This window comes from Tamandua tetradactyla, chromosome 18, assembly GCF_023851605.1.
Source record: "Tamandua tetradactyla isolate mTamTet1 chromosome 18, mTamTet1.pri, whole genome shotgun sequence".
Taxonomy (NCBI): Eukaryota; Metazoa; Chordata; class Mammalia; order Pilosa; family Myrmecophagidae; genus Tamandua; species Tamandua tetradactyla.
In genome coordinates this window covers 18,531,062-18,553,274 of record NC_135344.1, presented here as the reverse complement: position 1 = coordinate 18,553,274, position 22,213 = coordinate 18,531,062, and the positions used below count along the sequence as shown (strand labels likewise).

Below are 22,213 nucleotides of genomic sequence, written 5' to 3'. Positions count from 1 at the left end.
ATTACTTAAGAACTAACAAACACTGAATTCTGCCAGTAGATAAGATCTAGGCTAGGGAGAGGTTGAAGTAAAGAATGATGTCCAAGTTTTTGGCCCAGCAAATTGGTAAGGCAAGATTTTGATTTTGGAAAGAAGAGAATGCCGTGAGTTTAGATTTGCACAGTTGATTTCAAGGTGCAAATATCCGAATGGAATTGTCCAGCAAAGCACTTGAATGTGTGAGTCTGAAGTTCAGAGGAGAAATATGGGCTGAGAGTGAAAATTTTGAGGCTGAAGATAAATGTTTTGGAGTTACTGGGGTAAATGTGGTAAAGGTAGATAAAGACAAAGGTGTGATACTAGGGAGAGAGTATAAAATGAGAAGGGAAGAAAGGTTAGACTGACCTGGAGGTACACCTATATAAAAAGGTCCAGAATTAATAGTTTTTATTTCCTAGGAGATAGCTTTCACCTAGGAGAAGGTGCCAGCCAGGTGGGAATTTTGTCAGTAGAGTTCAGCAGCCCAAGTGTAAGGCAGAGGAGCAGATGGTTCACCACATAAGTCTGAGACTTGGTCAAGGTGTCAAGGAAATTGACAGACTGGAAGAGAGAGGGCGACATGAATGACCCAGGCAGAGTGAATGGGCTGGAAAGGAAGGCCAGGGGGAAGGAGGTGACCTTGAACAGCAGAGGAGCACTGAATGCTTGATGAGGTTTAAGAAGCGATGGGATGGGCATTGTGCGTGAGAAATTTGAAAGGAACAGACATGTGAGCCAAGACTTGGGACTTTTTAGGTAATAATGAAGCTGGGAGTATCACCATGGGTGTGAGTTGCTTTCCAGTATTCCAGTAATGTTGTAATTGGTAGAGAATTTTGAAGAATCAATTGTTAGAATGTCTTTGTCTGTAACTTTCAGTTACTTGTTATTTAGCTGGATTTTCACAGGTAACTTAACAGCTGCAAACAAGTTAAGACAAAGGCTCACAGGCATTAGAGTCTGATTGGGCTAATGGCATGGTTCATCTTTTGCCCTTAGAACTGAAAAACTTTCATATTTTCTTGGCCAGCCAGAGAACCATCCACCCTGTACTGTGACATGTGTAAGAGAAACTGAGGGAGAGTCTAAACTTGGGTCTCCTGATTTTTAAAGTTCTAGATTATAATTCATTGAATAAAATAAAATGTGATGAGTCCACACTGATGTAAATGAATAAATAACTAGATTAAAAGTTTGCTAAGGAATGGATATTTATGTACTTTCAAAGTATCTACCCAGAGAATATTATATCACTCCCATTACAGCAGTCGAATTTAAAATAAAATTAAAAAGACTGGTCACACCAAGTGGTGGACAGAATATGGACCAACTGTAACACTTGTACACTGCTGGTCAGAATACGAAAAGGTGTAACGACTTTAGAAAACTAGTTTGGCAGATTGTTATAAAGTTAAACATATTTACTTATGATCCAGCAATTCCACTCAGAGGTATTTACCCAAGAGAACTGAAAGTATATATCCACAAAAGATGTGTACATAAATGTCCACAGCAGCTGTATTCAAAACAACAACAACAACAACAACACACGGGAAATAACCCACCTTTTCATCAGCTGGAGAATGAAATATTACTCAGCAATAAAAAGGACAAATTGCCATGAGTTTCATCATGGCTGAACTCACAAACAATGTGCTGTGAAAAAGAAGCTGAATAAAAGTGAGTTCAGGGGCCTTCAGGAAGATGGCAAGGCAGAATGGTAGAGTTCACTACCTGAACTCTTGTTCACTACTTGAACTCTGAAACTCTTGTTTCACTCTGTGAAACACGATAGGGGATGGGGAGAAAATGACCAGGACTGTAGCACCGGGTTAAGGAATCAAATGGGGTCTTTAGACGTTCTTGGGGAGGAGAGCAGCAAGGGGATTGGGATGGAAAGAAAGGGATGGATCAGGTGACCAAGATCTCTATCGGGACAGGCTGTGGCACACAGGGAGGTGCGATTGGAGGGAGCTAACCCTGCTCTGCTTCAGGCTGATCCAGCTGTCAGCTGGGGAAACCTGCCCCCACAGGTCCTAGTGGAGGCAGACCTGCTCATCCACTGTGGGGCACTGGGTCTTGGGACGAAGGGAGCAATCACCTGGCAGAACCACCAGCATCACAGGTCAGCTGATGTCCCCGGTGCTGGTCAGCACCCCAGGCCCACCTGGGGTGTCTCCTTTTGATTCTGGGGGCTTTGAGGTGTGTTTTTTTTTTTTTTTCATATTTTTTATTATATTCTCATTTAACTCTATTATTATTAACTTTTTGGGGGGGATGAGTGCATGGGCTGGGAGTCAAACTTGGGTCTCCCACTTGGTGGGCAGTCATTCTGTCACTGAAGTACCCATGCATCCCAGTCTAGCTTCCAACAGATTCTGAAGTTGAACTGTATCTCCTACATGAGATTCAGACCTTGATTTGGCAGAAAATAACTGACAAACCAAGTGTAAAAGGAAACCGTCAGTGAAAACCAAGTAAATACAAAATTTTAGAAGAGTGAAGGAAGCCAACCTGCAAAATAACCATATCTAGATAATCAACTGCTCTGAACACAACAGAAAATCACAAAGCACATGAAGATCCAAGCAGAAATTGCTCAGCCAAACAACCAAATCAAAATTCCAGAGGGGACACAGAATATAGAAGAACTACTCAAGGATGTTTATAAAGATATAAAGGAAATCAGAAAGACACTAGAACAGAATATAGAAGAACTTAGAAGGTTAAATAGAAAAATGGCAGATCTCACATGAAATGAAATAAAAAGTTGATCAAATTAGAAATATATTAGAGACACGGGAACAGATTCAAAGAAGGAGAAGAAAGAATAAGTGATCTAGAAGACAGAATAATTAAACTGGAGCACACAAAAGAACAAATGGTAAGAAAGCTGGAAAAAAGGCAACTGGATCGTAGGAAAATGATGGACTACAAAAGTCATACAAATATAAGAATTATGTTGACCCAAAAGGAGAATGGAAGAATAAAGGGTTAGGAAAGGTAGTTGAAGATATAATCAGAGAAAACTTCCCATCCATTATAAAAGACATAAGTATACAAATCAAAGAGGCCCAGTGAACTCCAAAGAGAATAAATCCAAACAGGCCTACTCCAAGGCATATACTAATCAAACTGTCAGGTGTTGAAAAGAAACAGAAAGTCTTAAATGCAGTATGAGAAAAGTAGTCTACTACATACAAGGGAAAATACATAAGACTGACTTCAGATTGCTCAACAGGCACCATGAAAGCAAAAAGACAGTGGTATGATATATTTAAAATCCTGAATGAGAAAGGCCTCTCAGCCAAGAATTCTTTATCCAGCCAAGTTATCCTTCAAAATTGAGGGAGAGATTAAAATATTCAAAGACAAAAAAAAAGTATCAGATTTGGCCTCTCTCTCCAGCCAATATGATGAGCAGTCTCACCACCCTCCCCCTCTCTGCGTGGTACATGACTCCCAGTGGTGTGAACCTTCCTGGCAACGTGGGACAAAGATCCTGGAATGAGCTGAGACTCAGCATCAAAGGACTGAGAAAAACCCTAGAATGAGCTGAGAATTAACATCAAGGGATTGAGAGAAACTTCTTGACCAAAAGAGGGAAGAGTAAAATGAGACCAAGTGTCAATGGCTGAGAGATTCCAAACAGAGTTGAGAGGTTATCCTGGAGGTTATTCCTATGCATTAAGTAGACATCACCTTGTTGTTCAAGATGTAGCGGAGAGACTGGAGGGAACTGCCTGAAAATGTAGAGCTGTGTTCCAGTAGCCATGTTTCTTGATGATGATTGAACAATGATATAGCTTTCACAATGAGACTCTGTGAATGTGAAAACCTTATATCTGATGCTCCTTTTAGCTACTATATCAACAGAAGTTTAGAACATATGGAATAAAAATAAATAATAGGGGGAACAAATGTTAAAATAAATTCAGTTTGAAATAGTGGTAAATGAAAGCGAGGGGTAAGGGATATGGTATGTATAGTTTTTTTTCTCTATTATCATTTTATTTCTTTTTCCATTGTCTTTTTATTTCTTTTTCTAAATCGATGCAAATGTACTAAGAAATGATGACTATGCAACTATGTGATGATATTAAGAATTACTGATTATATATGTAGAATGGAATGATTTCTAAATGTTTTGTTTGTTAATTTTTTTAATAAAAAAAAGACAAAAAAATAGATTGAAAGAACTAGTCAACAAAAGACCTGCTCTACAAGAAATACTAAAGGAATCCTATCAGCTGAAAAAATAAAAACAAAGACTGAAGAGGGAGGTCTGGAGGAGGGTACAGAATTATAAATGAGTAAATTTACAGAATGAGTAAAGGTAATTTAAAGGAAAAGAAAGAGAGAAAGAAAATAGTATATAGATCTAACAAAAACTAGAGGACAAGATGGTAGAGTCAAGAACCGTTTTTACAATAATTACTTTGAATGTTAATGGACTGAACTTTCCAGTTAAAAGATACAGACTGGCAGAATGAATGAAAAAACATAATTAATCTATATACTGTTGTGGCAGTTAAATTCAGTTGTCAACTTGGCCAGGTGAAGGCACCTAGTTCTGTTGCTGTGGACATGAGCCAATGGCAAGTGAACCTCAATCTGTTGCCGATTACATCTGCAGTCGGCAGGGAGGCGTGCCTGCTGCAATGAATGATGTTTGACTTAATTGGCTGGTGCCTAAATGAGAGAGTGCAACATAGCAGAGCCCAAGCAGCTCAGCATACCTCATCTCAGCACTCACAGCTCAGTCCAGGCCTTTGGAGATGCAGAAAGAAATCACCCCAGGGAAAGTTGTTGGAACCCAGAGGCCTGGAGAGAAGGCCAGCAGAGATTACCCTGTGCCTTCCCACATATGAAAGAACCTCAATTGAAAGTTAGCTGCCTTTCCTCTGAAGAACTAATGAAATAAATCCCCTTTTATTAAAAGCCAATCCATCCCTCGTTTATCACATTCTGGCAGCTGGCAAACTAGAACAACTGTTTATGTCTTAGACTCAAGGACACAGGTTCAAAGTGAAAGGATGGAAAAAGATCTTCTATGCAAGCTGTAAACAAAAGAAAGCAGATATTAGCTATACTGAAATAAGACAAAATAGACTTTAAATGTAAAGATATTATGAAACAAAAATGGACACTACATATTAATAAAAAAGACTATTCACCAAGAAGAAATAACAATCATGTGTATGCCCCCAATCAAAGAACTCCTGGGAGAATGAGGAGAGGAGGGGCTCCCAGTGACAGGGAGATGATCGTGCTCCTGTCTGGTGGTATTGGTTTACTTAATGAAGCAAGAAACAAGGCTTCCTGTTGGAGGTGTGTGGGTGTGTGCTTGAGCATGTTGCTGTGGGGGTGGGGTAGGTAGGGAGACAAAGGACTGAATAGTCACTGGGAAATGAGGCCATGCTTGCTAGAGAACTAGAGGTCGATTGTGGGGTGGTATATGGTGCCTCTTTGGCTAGGATGCTCGTTAGCATAGATAGTCGTCAGTTCTGTTCACATGATTTACTCATAGAAACACCCGGCCATAAAAAACACCTGTGGTTTGTTATTTCAGGCTTGAGGTTAGCCAAAGGAGTAGAGATTCCTCATCTCTTTTTGTATTCATTGTAGTCTAATTCCATTATTCCTCTTAGACATTCCTATTCAAGCTCATTAATGCCTTTCTACTAGCCTCCTGATAGCCCCTTTCAGTCCTTAATCAGGCATTTTCTGAATTGTCACTGTCCTTGGAATTCTCTCTGATAGTTCTCTATCTCTAACTTCATGTTTTGGACTCTGTGGAGGTTTGAAGCTGTATGTATCCCAGAAAAACGTATTCTTAAAGCTAATCCATGCCTGTGGGTGTGGACACATTGTAAGTAGGACCTTTTGATGAGGCTTCTTCACTTAAGGTGTGACCAGCCTTATTCAGGATGGATTTTAATGCTGATATTTGAGTCCTTAATAAACAGAATGAATTCAGAGACTGAGAGAAAAAATCCATGGAAGCAAAAAAAAAAAAAAATGAAGTCAATGAATCCCAAAGAGAAGGAAGAGACATGCAGACAATGCCATGTGCCTTGCCATGTGACAGAGGAGCCAGGCATTGTCTTTATTTGGACATTTTTTCTGGCCTCGAAACTGTGAACAAATAAATTCCCATTGTGTAAGCAGAACCATTTCATGGTATTTGCTTTGAGCAGCTTAGGAAACTAAAACTAATTCCCTCACCATTGCTGTCCCTACATGCAGGCATTGCTCAGGAAACTTGCCCAGGCATTCTTCTCTTTCTTAGAGGGTGATCTTATCTCCTCTGGTGGTTTCAACCAGGGAGTTCCCCAGTTCCTTTCTCTCAGCTTTGGCTCCTTCCCATCTTTCTTTCCCTGCTCTGTGCCCCATCCCTTTGCTGACATCTCCCAACTCCAGCATCTTTAACTCAGCCTTTCCTTTTCATTTGTTTTGATTTGATATTCGACATTTTTGATTGATTGCTATTTTAAATTACTCAGTCCTCAGAAAAATCTTCATTCAATGGCTTGAGAGTCTGAATATACAAACGGACAACAGCCAGACAATACATAACAAGAGAACTCTGACCGACAACCTGTAGCAATCAGCCCAGGAAGCCAAGCCACAGTTTGCAACGGTTAGTCCAAGAGGCCAAACCACAACTTCTGTAGCAATCAGCCCTGAATGTTCAGGATGAAGTAACTATCAGCTTCACTAATTTTTGCCCCTGCTTCCAGTTAACGACCAACTGGAGAAAACAGAATATGCTCCCCTAACAAATCACATAAGTTGCCCTGCTTCAAGTTAGCTCCTGTTTCGCTTCCTACTATCGGGCTCTACTAAAAGCCTTCCTTTTTTCCACTCTACAGCTTTCCCACTTTTCTGCCTGCCTTTGAGTCTTTGCCAAACACAAGTGATAGTGGCTGACTCCTTTGCTTTAGGAAGCTCTGGATAATGCTTGTTCTCATTTGGGTGATCTTCATTTATTTCCACAGACTCCCCGTCTTATCTGAAAAAATGTCTCTGCTAACATTTCAGAAGAATAAGCTGTCTTTGGAACACATTCATTTAACCAATAGAGACTTCTTTTCTATGCACCAAATTGAGCCGTGACCAGGAATAACTGATTGTTGGCTGCCGATTGTGTTGATGAATGCTTCTTGAGGACTCAGTGGAATCCCAAGGTGGTCACATAATATGCTCTCTGGTCACACTTAAAAAATTTTTTTTAAAATTTTTTTAAATATCGCAAAAACACCAAACAAACGCAAACATTCTTATTTTGATCATTCCGTTCTACATATATAATCAGTAATTCACAATATCATCACATAGTTGCATATTCATCATCATGCTCATTTCTTGGAACATTTGCATCTATTCAGAAAAAGAAATAGAACGAAAACAGAAAAAAAAATTATACATACCATACTCCTTACCCCTCCCTTTCATTGATCACTAGGATTTCAAACTAAATTTATTTTAACATTTGTTCCCCCTATTATTTATTTTTATTCCATATGTTCTACTTGTCTGTTGACAAGGTAGATAAAAGGAGCATCAGACAGAAGGTTTTCACCATCACACAGTCACATTGTGAAAGCTGTATCGTTATACAATCATCTTCAAGAAACATGGCTACCGGAACACAGCTCTACCTTTTCAGGCAGTTCCCTCCAGCCTCTCCATTACATCTTGTATAACAAGGTGATACCTACTTAATGCGTAAGAATAACCTCCAGGATAATAACCTCTCAACTCTGTTTGGAATCTCTCAGCCATTGACACTTTGTCTCATTTCACTTTTCCCCCTTTTGGTGGAGAAGTTTTTCTCAATCCCTTGATGCTGAGTCTCAGCTCATTCTAGGGTTTGTGTCCCACGTTGCCAGGAAGGTCCACACCCCTGGGAGTCATGTCCCATGTAGACAGGGGGAGGGTGGTGAGTTTGCTAGTTGTGTTGGCTGGAGAGAGAGGCCACATCTGAGCAACAAAAGAGGTTCTCTTGGGGGTGACTCTTAGGCCTAATTTTAAGTAGGCTTGTCTGGTCACATTTTTAAGGATTCTTAGATGGTCTATTTTCCATCTGATGGGTTCTTAGGTCCTATGCCTAACGGATAGGTTAAGTGAGCACTTTTCCAGCTCAGAGCCTGAAGCAGGCATTTCCTGACCAGAGAGCCTTGCCAAAACATCTTTTCTTTTAGGTGAGAAGTGACTGACTGAGCCTCATATCCTGACCCATACTGCTGAGCTGAACCTGTTCATTCCCTTCCTATCTCATTACCTTGAGAACCAGCCTCCATATTTCAGGAAGTAATCCTGCCTTTAATACATCACTTCCCCAGGAACTTCAGGAGCAGTGATGATCACCTGCTTCCTCAGGACCCAGTTACCCCCTCCTGATAAAATCTACCCCCTTACCAGTAATCATCCGTTACTGCTTGTGTAAGCTCCTCCCCTTATCCCAGCGATACCCTTCCTAAGATATGAAAGTCATTTGACAAAGAGTATTATTCTACTCTATATAAAATTAATGTTCTGGAAATTTGGTCACTTTTCAGTATTATCCCAAGGCTACTCATCTCTGCTTCTTAAAAGTTTTTTTTTAATTACAAAATATTAGATGCTTGCTGTAGCATAAATGAAAGCAATACGCAATGTAGGCAGGTAAGTATGAGAGGGCATAGAATGGCATATGTAGCAGCCATTCTATTAACCAAAACAAGTCACCATTAACAGCTTGGAAAGAACGATTTCAGATATATATTTTTTCCCCATGATGCTAAAACATGAGTTTCCATGTGATCACGAACAAGCCTCAGCAGTATATCTTGGGAATTATAGGGACACTGAACTGCACTTCTTCATGGTTGTCTGTTGAGTGTGTTGAGGCCAGGTGGTATTTGTTACGACTGTCAATCATCCTGGTGCAGCAATTGGCAGGCCTAGGGTTAGGCAGTGGAAGGGACTTCCAGCCGCCTTCAGGACTAGCCTGATTGGGATAGCAGAAGAAAATGCCCAACTAGCAAAAGCAGTATGAGTTCATGCAACTGATTATTTTGAAAATTAAATGGAATAGTTAACCAGGCTTCAATTTTTTAAAAAAGATACGTCGGATAAAACCTATGGATAAACTTATAATTTCATATTTGGTTTAAACATTCAATGAATATATAAAGCTTATTTTATCGAATAATATCATGAAATATATACTCATATTAGTTAATCCTTGTCTTATTATCTCACAAAATGTTTAATGTTTTGATTTCTTTTTAACAGAATCTAAGATTCCATGTCAGATGCAGGACCAATGAGTCTTTAGCAGTACATACCTTTTTTTCTTAAATAAAAAAGTGCAGAAAAAATTTTGCTTAGACCCATCTCATTAAGCATTTCAGCTCCAACAAAAAATTTAGCTCTTATGTTTAATAATTATCAATTTTCAATGTATTTTTTGTCAATTGAATACTAATACGAAACTTTTTAAACATTTAGAGCAATATGAACATTGCAAATAAGAAAATTTTATATTTTAAATTTATGTACATATTTTCATTATAGAGAAGCGTGACAGGAGTATTGAGTGTGAATTCCAATATGAACATATATTTACTTAGGACACAATTCTTTGGAGGAAGTGAAATGGAAATATAATCTCCAAGTAAAAAGGAATAATGTAAAATATCTCAACATTAAAGAGCCCGTCCATGTATTTTTAGATGGGTAGTGGTGTGCAGCCTGTAGTTAGATTCCGCTGGATACATTTAAGGGTGATGCAACAGTTTTATTAAAAATAGCAACATTCACAGAATGCCAAAAATTGAAGAAAACTTTTAGATGTCAACTTAAAATCGTGCAAGGGGTAAATGGTTAAAAAAAAAAGTTAGAGGGTGTCCTGGAGGGAAGTCTGGAGAGGAAGACGAAGGGACCAGGGCGGGACGGATCGGTGCTGGGGTCCGCAAAGCGGAGCTGGACCACCTCGCCAGCGACACCGTGCGGCAGCGGCTGCAACGGCAGCTCAACCGCGGGAGACTTCCCGGGACAGAACGGGGTTCTGGCTTTTCCTGTCTAAGAGGATAGGAGCAAAGTTGAGCCCAGCCCATATATCAGGGCCTTCTTAAAGTTACCATGGGAGGGAGGTCCAGGGAGGGTGAGTGACATTCTTCAATCGACAGGATGGTGGATAGATGTCCTTTCATCTGATTATGCACCTGCTAATAATTCATGCCTCCTGATTTTAGCTGCTCTCACAACAGTGTCTACCAGTCTTTATTTATCTTGGGTCAAATGCCTCTAATGTGCCCCCAAAAAGTTCTATGAACTGTCTGCCTTTTTAAAATTCCCTACTCATCCTTTGATTTTATCACTTTCAATTCCTGTCCTTGTTTCCTACTTCATTAAAAAAAGGAAGAAAAATAAAAGGACTATGAATTTGGAACTTCTTGACCTTCCCCTCATCCTCTAAACTACCAACATATATGCCTTGTGTCTCTTCCTTCCTCTGCCTGTTGCCATCTTCCAATTTCTCAAGAACCTTTTCCTTCATCAGTTACATACCTTCTTACAATAAACCTCTCTCTCTCGTCTGTCTGTCTGTCTCTTCCCTTTCCTGGCCTAAATACATCCAAAGTTTCCCTATTCTTAAACAGACCACTTTCTTCTACCCACCCCATCCCTACGCACTTTTCTTCCTCTTGTCACTCAAGTCTTCGTAGTCTAGACTCACTGTCTCATCTCTACTTTCTCACACTGCACTCTCACTTCTTCCTCAAACCTTTAATGGTACCGTTTTTGCTGAGTTTGCCATGCACTTTCTTATTTCCAAATCCTGTAAACATTTCCAGACTCTACGCCTATTCCAGGGCTTTCTCCAGGGATGCTCTGCAGACCCCTGAGAGCTCCCAAGGACACAAGACCAATCCACTTACACAACAATAAGAAATTGTTTTCCTTTTCCACTGTGTTGAGATTTGTACCGATGGGGCCAAAGCAATGGTTGATAAAACTGCTGGCGCTTTCGCATGAATCAAGGCAATTTGAACTAGGTGGGCATGGATTCTTCACTACACACACACATGCACACAATTTTGCACTAAAGAATGCCCATGATGAGGTGGCAAAAATTGATTTGATCCATTCTCAATTCTTTTACATATCCATTAATATTTGATGTGATGAAAAAGGCTGTACACATAAAGCAATGTTTAATTTTGAAACGAGAGATTTACAGGAACTTGGGAAAAAAAAAAACTCCAACGTATAACGAGGTCCTGTGTACTTTACCCAATTTCCCTCAATTGTAATGTTTTGCATAACTGTAGGATAATATCACAATCAGGAAGGTAACATTGAACCATACTAGAAGGTAACCTACTCAGATTCTACTAGGTTATATGCACTTATTTGTGTGTGTGTGTGTGTGTAGTTCTATAGGTCTGTGTGTTTTATCACATGTATAATTTTGTAGAACGATCACTACATTCAAGATATAGATCTCTTCCATCCCCGCCAGACTTCCTCATGCTACCCTTTTATAGCCACACCCTCATGCCTAATCCCTGACAACCACTAATTTGTCCTCCTTTTAAAAATTTCATTTCAGTATTTTTATATAAATGGAATTTTACAGCGTATAACGTTTAGGGATTTGCTATTTTTTCTTCCACTTGGCATAATACCCTTGAGATCCATCCAAGTTGTTGGATGTATTAACTATTAATTAATTATAATTATTAATTATTGCTGTGTAGTATTCTATGGTGTAGATATTGCACAGTATGTTGAGCCATTCTCATACTCATTCTCATTCACCTCTCCCACGGATCCTACGTCCAGGGACTCAGGTAAAGCCCACCCCCTTCCCTCAATTGAGGCCATCTCAATTCCAGGGCCTCCTGTAGGATTGGCTGAGGCCTCTGTTGCAGCTGCATCATAATTCAGCTTCTCCCTCTGAATAATCCTGCTTCCTTCACTCCCTCCCAGGTGTGGTTCCTGAGCGTACACCCCGATAGACTTTCTATATGAAATCTCCATCTCAGAGTGTAGCTACCGAAGCCTGGTACCAATCAAGCCAGTTTCATTTATAAAAGTGCTGTGAGACTGACAATGTGTAGGGGAGGCAAAACTGAAAAAGGCCCAGCCCTCAGGTAAGCTGGAGGAGAGACAAAAAACAAATAATCACAATATTCAGGACAGTGTGCTATGTACACTGTTAGAAGGCAGAGCAAAATAGAGAGGCAGGAGCTGTCGGAATGGGAGGAAAAAGTGGACACCTGTTCAGGGTTTAAAGGATTGAGAGCAACTCAACAGGTGGATAAATCTGGGGGAGAGGTGCGTTATAGCAGAGGGAAGAGATATACTAGTTGTGTGAAGAGAACAGCAAGTTTTGTTACAGTGACAAATGCAAGAAGGGACATTCAGGAGGGAGTTGCAATTGGGAAGGGAAAACTGCCCATGGACGAAAGTCTCCTGTGCCGTGATGAAGGGTCTGAGCTTTTGTTCTGAAGGCACTGGGAAGCTATTGAAGGGTTTTCAGCAGGTGAGTAAGTTGCACGACTGGATTTACATTTCAGGATGATAACTGGCTTGTTTGGAGGATGGAAGGATCAGTAGCTGGAAACCCATTGGGAAGATGTGAAATAGTCTAGGACAAGAGATCTTGAACTATTGCAACAGGTGGAGGGATAGGTAAGAAGAGAAATTCCAGACATATTTAAGAAGCAAAAACTAGAGGGCTTGGCAAATGGTGGGGAAGTGCAAGAAAGAAAGGAGTCTAGGACTACTCACACACTTCTGACTTGGGTGGCAGGGTTTAATGACAGTGCTGTTCACTCACAGGCTCTGTTTGGGAATATTTGAGCTTAGCTTCCTAATAAACATCAAAGGTGCAGATGGCCGGTTTCACTGGTATGGAGCCAGGTGAAGTAATCAGGATTACACATACAAATTCAGGTGTCATCTACTCAGTTGGTCATTAAAATGATATGAGCAGTTGAGATCATCTTGAGATGTGATATAGAAAGGGAGCAAAGAATGGAAACTAGAAGAACACCAGATGGTGGAAAGAGGAACACAAGTTGGAGGAAGACTCTGAGAGAGATCAGTGAAGAGAAGGAAAGACAAGGAGGGAATGGTCAGCATATTAAATGCAGCAGAAATGTTCGGTGCAGTGGTTCCAAATTTTTTTTTTTTGGTGTCAGGATCTTTTTACATTTTTCGGAATTGTTAAGGATCTCAAAAAGCCTTTGTTATGTGCATTTATATAATTATATTCACTGTATTAGAAATTAGCACTGAAAAATTTTGATATATATTTATTAATTTATTTTAAAATAACAATAACACTATTGCATGCTAATACCAATGATATATTTTTATGAAATAACCCTTCCATAAAGGAATTTGAAGTGAGTTATTTATGAACATGTTAATTCTTTTTAAAATCCACTCAGCGAATTTCTTTCTTTTAATTGGTGTACTTAGACAATTTATACTTACAGTAATGATTGATGTGGGGTTGCCACTTTATTACTGGTTTTCTATTTGTTTCCTCTCTTTCTGTTCTTCTGATTGTCTTTTCTTTGCATCCTGTGGGATACATGAACATTTTTTAGGATTTCATCTTAGTTCACATATAGTATTTCTTTTTTATTGTATCTCTTTGTATTTTTTCTTACTGCTTGCTCTGGGTATTAAAATATACATATATAATTTATAACAGTCTACTGATGGCAACATTTTGCCACTTTGCATTGTGTGGAGCTCCACTTCCATTTAGGTTCCTTATCTTCCCCATTTTTAAATGCCATTGTCTTTTATCTTTCCCATTTTTAAATGCCATTGTCTTCAGTTTTAAATAGTGTTATAATTTTTGTTTCCATCAAATATGATTTATTAAACTCATGAAAAGAAGGACAGTCTCTTGTATGAACCTGTAGGCTTACGTCTTTCATCAAATATGAGACTTTATAGCCATTATGTCTTGGAATACTTTTTCAGCCCTACTCTCTTTCACCTTTCAGGATTTCAAAGTACAAATATTACATCTTATGTTATTGTCTTGCAGGTCATCTTTTTTCAGTCTTTTTTCTCTCTGTTGTTCAGATTAGGTAAATTCTATTAATCTGTTCTTAAATTCACTGATTCTAACCCTGGCCATCTCCATTCCACAATTGAACCTATCTGGAAAGTTTTTTGTTGTTACTATTGTATTTATGTTTTATAATCTCCATTTGGTTCTCTTTTATTTGCTGAGATTTCCTTTGATTTTGCTTGAAGAAAACTTGTCGTTGCTTACTGAAGCATTTGAATCTGATTTAGCTGATGTTCATGTCAGCTGATTGCCTTTTCTCATTCAATTTGTGGTTTTCCTGGTTCTTGGTATGATGGGTGACTTCTGCTTGTATCTTCGACATTTTGGCTGTTATGATAGGAGACTCTGAGTCCCTTTTATTGTAGCAAGTAGTCACTCTGTTTAGATTTAACGTACAGACCCTGGCCTACTTTTGTGTGCTGTGGTTCTAATGACAATTTACTTTTCAGAGCTTTTGCAGTGCTATTTTGGGGTCTGCTTGGTATCTGCTGCTGCTGGACTTCCTGCTGGTCTTGGTTGGTGCCATGTGCGGGATGATTGGAGCTTCCTGAGGCAGAGTCACCAGCAGCCTGTAAGCAGGAGAAGGGACAAGGAGCACTTCTCATCCAGGTGGCTGGTTGTGGTAGATCTCCCTTGCTGGTGCAGCTGGGCCACCGGCTGTATCTTGAAGGGGGGGAAGGTCTCAGACTTTAGGGGAAGGAAAGCACACCCCCTTGCTTATTGTTTGCAGAACTCCCCATCAATCCCACTTACCTGCTTTTGTCAGAGGCTTCCTGTTCAACCAGGGGCAGGAATGAGCCTACCTTCTTTCTATTGCTAAATTGGGAGCCAGGAAACCCTAGTCTGGGTCTCTTGTACTGTGGCAGGGGAGGGGGTGCATAGGATACTTGGCTTCTGTGTGGCTCCCCCAGTCCTGGGGGGTCACAAACCAGCTTGCTCTTTCTTTACCACCTTTCAGAGTACTCCTCTGGTTGTCTAGTCTCTATTTCTAGAGTTTATATTTGCATTTGTTAGCGAGGATCAGGGAGAAACAAACACACCATCTTGTCTGGACTCAAGCACACAGAATATAGATTTTCTCCTTATTTTGAAGTAGGATGTTATATTTAAATGAGAAAGGCATTAGGCATCTCCCCATTCCCCCAGAATTTCATATAGAGCTTGTTTGGATGGATGGACATCCACAGCAGTTAAAATAAAGAAGGATTCAGATGTCAGCAAGGTAATGTGGAGACTGAATACTAGCTGGTTCCAGAGCTTGCCCAGCCCCTAACCACAGATGCCAATTCTAAGCTTCCATTATTCCTTCTGTAAGTTGAGCACTTTGGCCTAAATGAACTTTGGGGTCCCTTCCATCTCCTATATCTGTAAGCCGAAGCCCATCTCTTTTCATTTAGCTAAGTGAGACTGATGGGCCAGGTTTCCTGCAGACATTTCTCCCAGCCATTGAGGCAACTTTGGTCCGGGGAAAACAGAACACACTAACAAGTCTGGTTCAGGACTTCTGCTTGCACTAGAGCCATGATTTGATCATTGTTCACTTGTCAGTAATTAATCCAGTTTGTTTTATATGCTTACTTGCTGACAGTATTGTCCTGGGTTCCGTAAAAGAAAATGGGACAGATTCTACCCACAAGTTGCTCATTCTTGGCAATATCTCCAATAAATACACAGTAAATAATGTGAACAAGTAATTCGAGATGCCAAGGTGTCGAATGTTGTTAGGCTCAACAGGTAAGAGATCAACATGGGTCTCCGTGAAGCTGCCCAGGAAATCTGGGACCTTTGTTGAAACACAATAAATTACAAAGCCTAGCACTGTTTGCACTCTTTGGCCTCCAGGAGCAAGCTCCAAATGTGATTCTGCGAGCTTTTGTGTTTTAATAAGTTGAGCAAACATGAACTAAGAGTGCTGTCATCCTGTCTCTATTCATTGGGCTGTGTAATTGGAAGGGGACATTCTAGTTTGCCTCTTCCCTGTGAAGTAGCCAGCTGGGCATGAGGCCAGTCTTCTGCATCTGTACCCGGGACAGTACAGACTCTCAGGACCCAGTGCTTTATAGACGGTCTTACTTGGTTAATGGCACATATCTCCTTTCCTGGAGGCCACAGGCTGAGACCGTCTGCTCTGAGAAGCAGGAAACCAGGCCTTTGGATCCTGAATCGTCGGCTCATAAAACTCAAAAGGAGCATGGAAGAAACAAACAAAAATAAAACAGCAAACATAAATTAAATTATAAAATATACTTAATGGGAGAAAGAATACAAGCAATTTAAACATTTGGCAAAACAAAGGGCAGCGTAAGTTCTCCAGGCCGCTGAGCTGAGGCCACACAGAGACCCAGTAGCCTCAAATATGGAAGTGGCTGAGAGAGGAAGCAGAAGGTAGGGCCAGAAAGTCATCTGATCCGACTGCCTGACTCGCAGCTGAAGAAGATGAAGACTGAGGGTATTCCCAGGGCCACCCGTGGGCTGTGCCCTCACCTGGTCTCCTTCAACGCAGACACGAGAAAATGGAGTCAGGCCCCAAGAGCCCTCCTGGAGCCTGTTTGTCTGGCTGCTCCTTTTCTCTTCTCCTTTGGCTCTCCCGTTTTCTCTTCCTCTTTGATGGTCCCTCCTCAACTCTTTTTGCACTCCTTTTAGATCACCGCATGGAAAGTGCTTCTCCTTTCTTTCTCTTTGTTATGCCATGGAAATAATGTCTTTTTACTTATTACATCAAATACCCGACTTTGAATCTCCTTTATTTTACAAAAGGATATGTTGAATGTTTTATATTTACCTCTTTAAAGTAACGAGGACATTATTAGATTGCTGTGTGACCTTGCATTTACTGAATAATTTGAAATACAGACCCCCTCCAGCTGCACCACTCCCAAAACGAAACAAAACGAACAAAACAAGAAAACCTCTTCCCTCCCTGCTACTTATCCACAATGCTGTATTAAAAATACTTACCCACGATAAGCCTCGTACAAGAATGCTCCCAGTAACTTTATATATAAAGGCTAAACACGGGATGTGCATCAAAAGAAGAAAGTGTAAACAAACTGCGTCACATTCACACCATGGAATGCTACGCAGCATTAAGAAGGCACAGGGGACTGCATGAATCTCAAAAGTATTGGGCTGGGATCCCTCCTGGATCCTAGTTCTGGAACAGTGGCCAGTTTTGAATTCTCCAAATAAGATTCAGTTGTATACACAGACCTCAAATAATCGCGACACATAATGGTCACTCTTTCCTCCTCTCCGCATGCATGGTGACAGTCTAAAAATAGCAATGCAAATGCCTGTGCTTCCCAACTGCCAACCTGGGTATTCTCTGGGTAAGCCTTTCTTTGAGAAGCTGAACTTTGCCTCTCCATCCATCCCACCGGCACCGACACTGTGGAACATAATCTTTAAGCAGCCTATGCCAGGCTGGGGTGGAGGGCAGTGAGGTTTTGAAAGATTGAAAATCCCAGGAAGCACATGGGCCTTGGTAAGTCTAACCAGAGAGCAAGTCCTGAAAACCCAGGGCCTGTGGGTGGAAGAGGGGCTTATGGGGCTCCAGAAGAAGCATCAGAAACCCCTAGTTTTGGTGCTATGGGTCTCCATTTCATTTCAGACCCTGTCTCCCGTCTGGTTCTGGCCAAGATACAGACAAAAAGGCAGTTGAGTGAGAGACTTCTGCTTCCAAGACTGAAGCTGCAGGGCCTGTAGATGGCAAAAGAAGTATTTCCTGGGACAAAGGGGCCATTAGCAACAGCTACTGGGCAGCCATGGAAAGCCCTCGCCTTCAATTAAAGTTGATGAAGATGCCGTAGTGAAAATCCTAATTACTGATGGAAACTCATAATTCTCTGTAATTAATGAGTAATATAGCCTTTATTATTCTTTAATTATCTTAGTAACAGCAGCATCAGGAGCCATTTGGAACAAGGACAGCCAAGGATTTGCAAAACCTGATGACACAAGAGCAATGCGATGCAGCCAGCCCACCCACTCCCATCTATCAGTTTTGTCTATTTTAGAACATCCTATAAATGGAATCATGCAATATGTATTTTGTTGGATCTGACTTCTTTCATGCAGCCTAAGGCTTCTGAGATTCATCCAGTCACCTGTTCCTTTTTATTGCTGCGTAGCATTCCATGGTGTGGCCGTGACATAGTTTTACTTTACACTTTCTTCTCTTGATGCACATCCCGTGTTTGGCTTTTATATATAAAGTTACTGGGAGCATTCTTGTACAAGGCTTATCATAGATAAATGCTTTTTATTTCTCTTGGATAAGTTCTTTGGAGAGGGAGGGTTGGATTTAAGAATCTGGCAGTTTTCCAGTGGTTGCACCCTTTGCATTCCCAACAGCACCGTGGAGTGTTCTGGTTACTCCGCATGCCTGTCAGCATTCGGTGTGGTCGATCTTTTTTCATGTTATCATCCCAGTGGGTGTGAAGTGGCATGTATCTGTGGTTTCACCTGGTGTTTCTCTGATGACTAATGATGTGGTGCACTTTACACTTTGCTTATGGGCTGTTTGTACATATTTTTAGTGAAGTGCCTGCATACATCTTTAACCCGTTTATTTGTCATTTACCTTTTGAGTTGCCATTCTTTGTATGTCCTCTAGGTACCTGTGTCATGTATATGTATTATGAATATTTTCCCCCAGCCCGTGGCTTGCGTAGTTTCTTCCTAGTGTCTCTGGATGGGTCTTAAAGCATTTTTAAAAGACCAGCTTCTCTCTGACTTTATGTTTCAAACGGGTGGACTCCTCTTGACTTACCAGTGGAAATTCCCCAAGTGTACAGGCTAAAGCCATGAAGCCTAGGCAAGGCCTTTGAGTCCTTCAGGTTGCTCATTATACTTGAGAGGTTCTCTCTGTGCCTCCTGGAATATCTATATAGCAATAGCATTGTTGATTGTTTTACTTGCATCTAGGAGACTGTGATGCCATGCTTCAAACACTTTCCATCTCGTTGCAGATCTGGGTCTTTGTTAAGACCAAGTCTGACTAAATGAAGAGGGCTCTGGGAGTTGTTTTCAAAACTCCTGGGCATCACATGACATGATGTCTTTGAAAGGGTTTCTTTATGTATTGGAAAGTAAGAGTTCCAGTGCCTCATTGAAAAAGTCCTATCTTTTGAAAATGTCAGAAAACAGTGGAACTTTTGCAAAAAAAAAAAAAAAAATGGAGGTTGGTTGTGGGGATTATGTTCCAAGGACCTGGGAGCCTGGGAGGTGGGAACTTTGCAAATTACAGCAAACCATACTTGTTAGCATTTCATCCTCACTTTCTATTACTACTAAGGTATGGTTCCAGCCCTACTGGGGACTCAGAATGGAAGCCTTTGTGTGTTCTTGATCAGTCCATTCTTTCATTTTCCAAATTGGCTTTTCCAAGCCTTCACCTTTTGCTTCATCTCAACTCTAAGCCTCTCCATCTCAATAAAAAAAAATAGGTTATCATTTTAGTTTAGCTAGTGGTTATTGAGTAGTTACTAAATGTCAGGCACTTAGCAAAATATATGTTACCTGTCTGTGAGGAATTACCATTCTAAGCAAAAATTCTCCCTCTAAATGTATGAATTTATAGAAATATGTATCCATTTCCCTCCACTTTTGTCTTTGGGAAGGGCTGTGTCTCATTTGTGTAAAGTCGGTTCTTCCACCTACTTCACGTCTTGCCCCCTTATATCTCTTTGGGAGTCTTTTTCCATCAACTGTTCCTTCTCTTTCCTAATAACAGTAACCACCTTCTCCATTTGTTTATTCCCTTTAGCAGATAGATATAGCCTCCAAATTTACATTGAGCTGCCTTGGGAATCTTTCTTAATTCTGTGTCGAGTTCAAAGAAATGTCAGATAGAATAATATTTACTACAGTTTCTCAAGAATAGGCCAAAGGGACAGGGTTGCCAGATAAAATGCAGGATGCCCAGATAAATTTGAATTTCAGATTAACAATGAATAACTTTTGTAAAGTATAAGTATACCCCAAATATTGTATGGGACATGCTTATTCTTTAAGGTCCGTACTTTATTGACAGAACAGATTGCAGCCTGGATTCTTCCTATAGTACATAGTCAAAGTGACCTCTATCCTCCTGGTTGCCTTGAGGTTCTTTCCTGAAATTCTCCTTCTTTAACTCTTGACAAGGGCCATCTGTCAGGATAGCTTGCCCACAATGAAGGGGTAACTGGGGGTAAAAATATAGCTTGTACTCTGCTCTCAAGCACATGCCCATTTTTTCTAGGTTATGATTCCCAATAAATAATACCTCTCACCTTACCTGAGTCTGGAAAAAATTTGATATGCTGAAAGTCAGAGAATTCCAGTAGATGGAAAAACAAAATATTCATTGTGGGTAAAGCTAGGTTGAAAGACAGGGATTAGGCATGAGCCAACACAGAGTTTTCTAACTCTGGTCCTTAGAATTAGATACATATAGAACCTAGTCACGGGCCTTAGTGGCTCCCAATGTGAGAGTCCACCATACTCTGGTATGACCTCATCTTAACTAATTCTGTCTGCCCTATTTCCAAATAAGGTCACGTTCTGAGGTATTGGAGGTTAGGACTTCAACATATCTTTTTGGGGGCCACAATTCAAACCCTACAGAAATGTTGGACACCTCTTGGGCACCACTTCAAATTCTAACCCCAACTCTAAATGTAGCTCCTGCTGAGGTTACCAGTTTTGCTTTTTAAAATAATTTTGTGATGTTGCAACCAGGGACCATCACCCCTACATCTGGTTTCTCCTTTTATGGCTTTTCTGATGCTTTGGGATCAGATGTGCATGCTGGACACTCGCACAAGTACAACTCAAGTTAACACCCCTGGGGCCATCCTTGGCCAATGAGGATGAAAGCCAATAGATGCATACTTCCCCCTTTTTCCTTTGGGTGAACAGTTCTAAGATGTATTTCATAATGTTCCTTTGAAGGTTTAAGTGGCCAACTTGATAACAATACTTTATTAGCTTTTCTTCCTTCCCTATTTCACTCTTTTTTCTTTCCTATGTCTATTCACAGAGTCTACTTAGCAAATAAATCATTTGCATGAAAGACTTTGTCTAAGGCTCTGATTTCAGGGGATCCAGGCTAAAGCTTTGGATTTAGCAAATCCAGCCTAAGGCTCTGATTTCAGGGCTTCAAGGCTAAGATACTAGGGAAAGTGGAGTGAAGAAAAGGGTAAAGGGAGGCCACGAGGTTTATGCTAATGATGCCCTTCCACATGGAAAGAAAAATCAGAAATCGAGTATAAGTATTTTCCCTCTAATAGGAAAAGTAACCAAAGTATAATCTAAACCAAGGATATAAAATGATGTTCAATCAGTCTAACTCTTAGATAGCAGGAAAGTGAAGAAATTTGATTATTTTCTTATTGGGTCTCAAGACAGATGAGAGCAAAGTAGAGAGGTTGCAATGAAAGCCCCTAGCTGGAGGTGGCTTAGGTTGGGAAACCTGCTTGCTGCAAGCAGGGAGAGAGAGGCCAGGCAGATACGGGACCGTTTTTGGTACCACGTGGTTGGTTGTATACAACCCTTTTTACAGGAGCCATGTGGGCATAATGGGTATTAGGGCTATAATTTTACACCAGGTTTTTCTAAATTCCATGTCCTGTAGAATGGCTTCATTTTGATTAAGAAAGGATGGACTGACCTTTAAGGATATAGAGAAAATAAAAGGTATTAAGGACTTTCTCATGTCACAGGGCAGCCAGGACAGTCCCTGGTTAGGCAGTGGTTTTGATCTGGGGAAGCTGGGCCTATGGGAACTGGGTTCACACCCCAACTGCTTCTACCCCTAACGTATAGTCTTTATTCCACGCTCCTGAATCATACCACAGTACAGCCTCTGTATGCACCTGAGGTAGGGTTGGCTTGTTGCTCCTACCAAGTCTTTAAACTGAAACCACAGAATGACTCCTGCTTGAGCTCACTCTTGTGCCCTTTAAAGGGACAGGATTTACCTGCTAGTAGATTGCTGAAGCGCTCCATAAAAACATACGCTCCACCTAGGGAGAGCACAGAAGACCTTGGAATGAGTGTGCCTCAAACCAGGAAATGTCCATCCCAGCTGGAATCCTGCCTGTTGAGTGGCCTTGTGAC

At 40.7% G+C, this 22,213-nt stretch overlaps 1 protein-coding gene across 1 annotated transcript in view; it reads right to left on the bottom strand.

The window, feature by feature from the left end:
* The window catches only part of LOC143662543 (serpin B3-like), a 61,506-nt gene extending 39,319 nt beyond the window's left edge, over positions 1-22,187 (bottom strand). The window contains exons 1-2 of the mRNA XM_077136124.1: positions 21,970-22,187; positions 13,519-13,608 (exon numbers count right to left, since the gene is read on the bottom strand). The gene's annotated coding sequence lies outside the window, so the exon portion shown is untranslated. The remainder of the gene's footprint in view (positions 1-13,518; positions 13,609-21,969) is intronic.
* Positions 22,188-22,213: the final 26 nt, after the last annotated feature.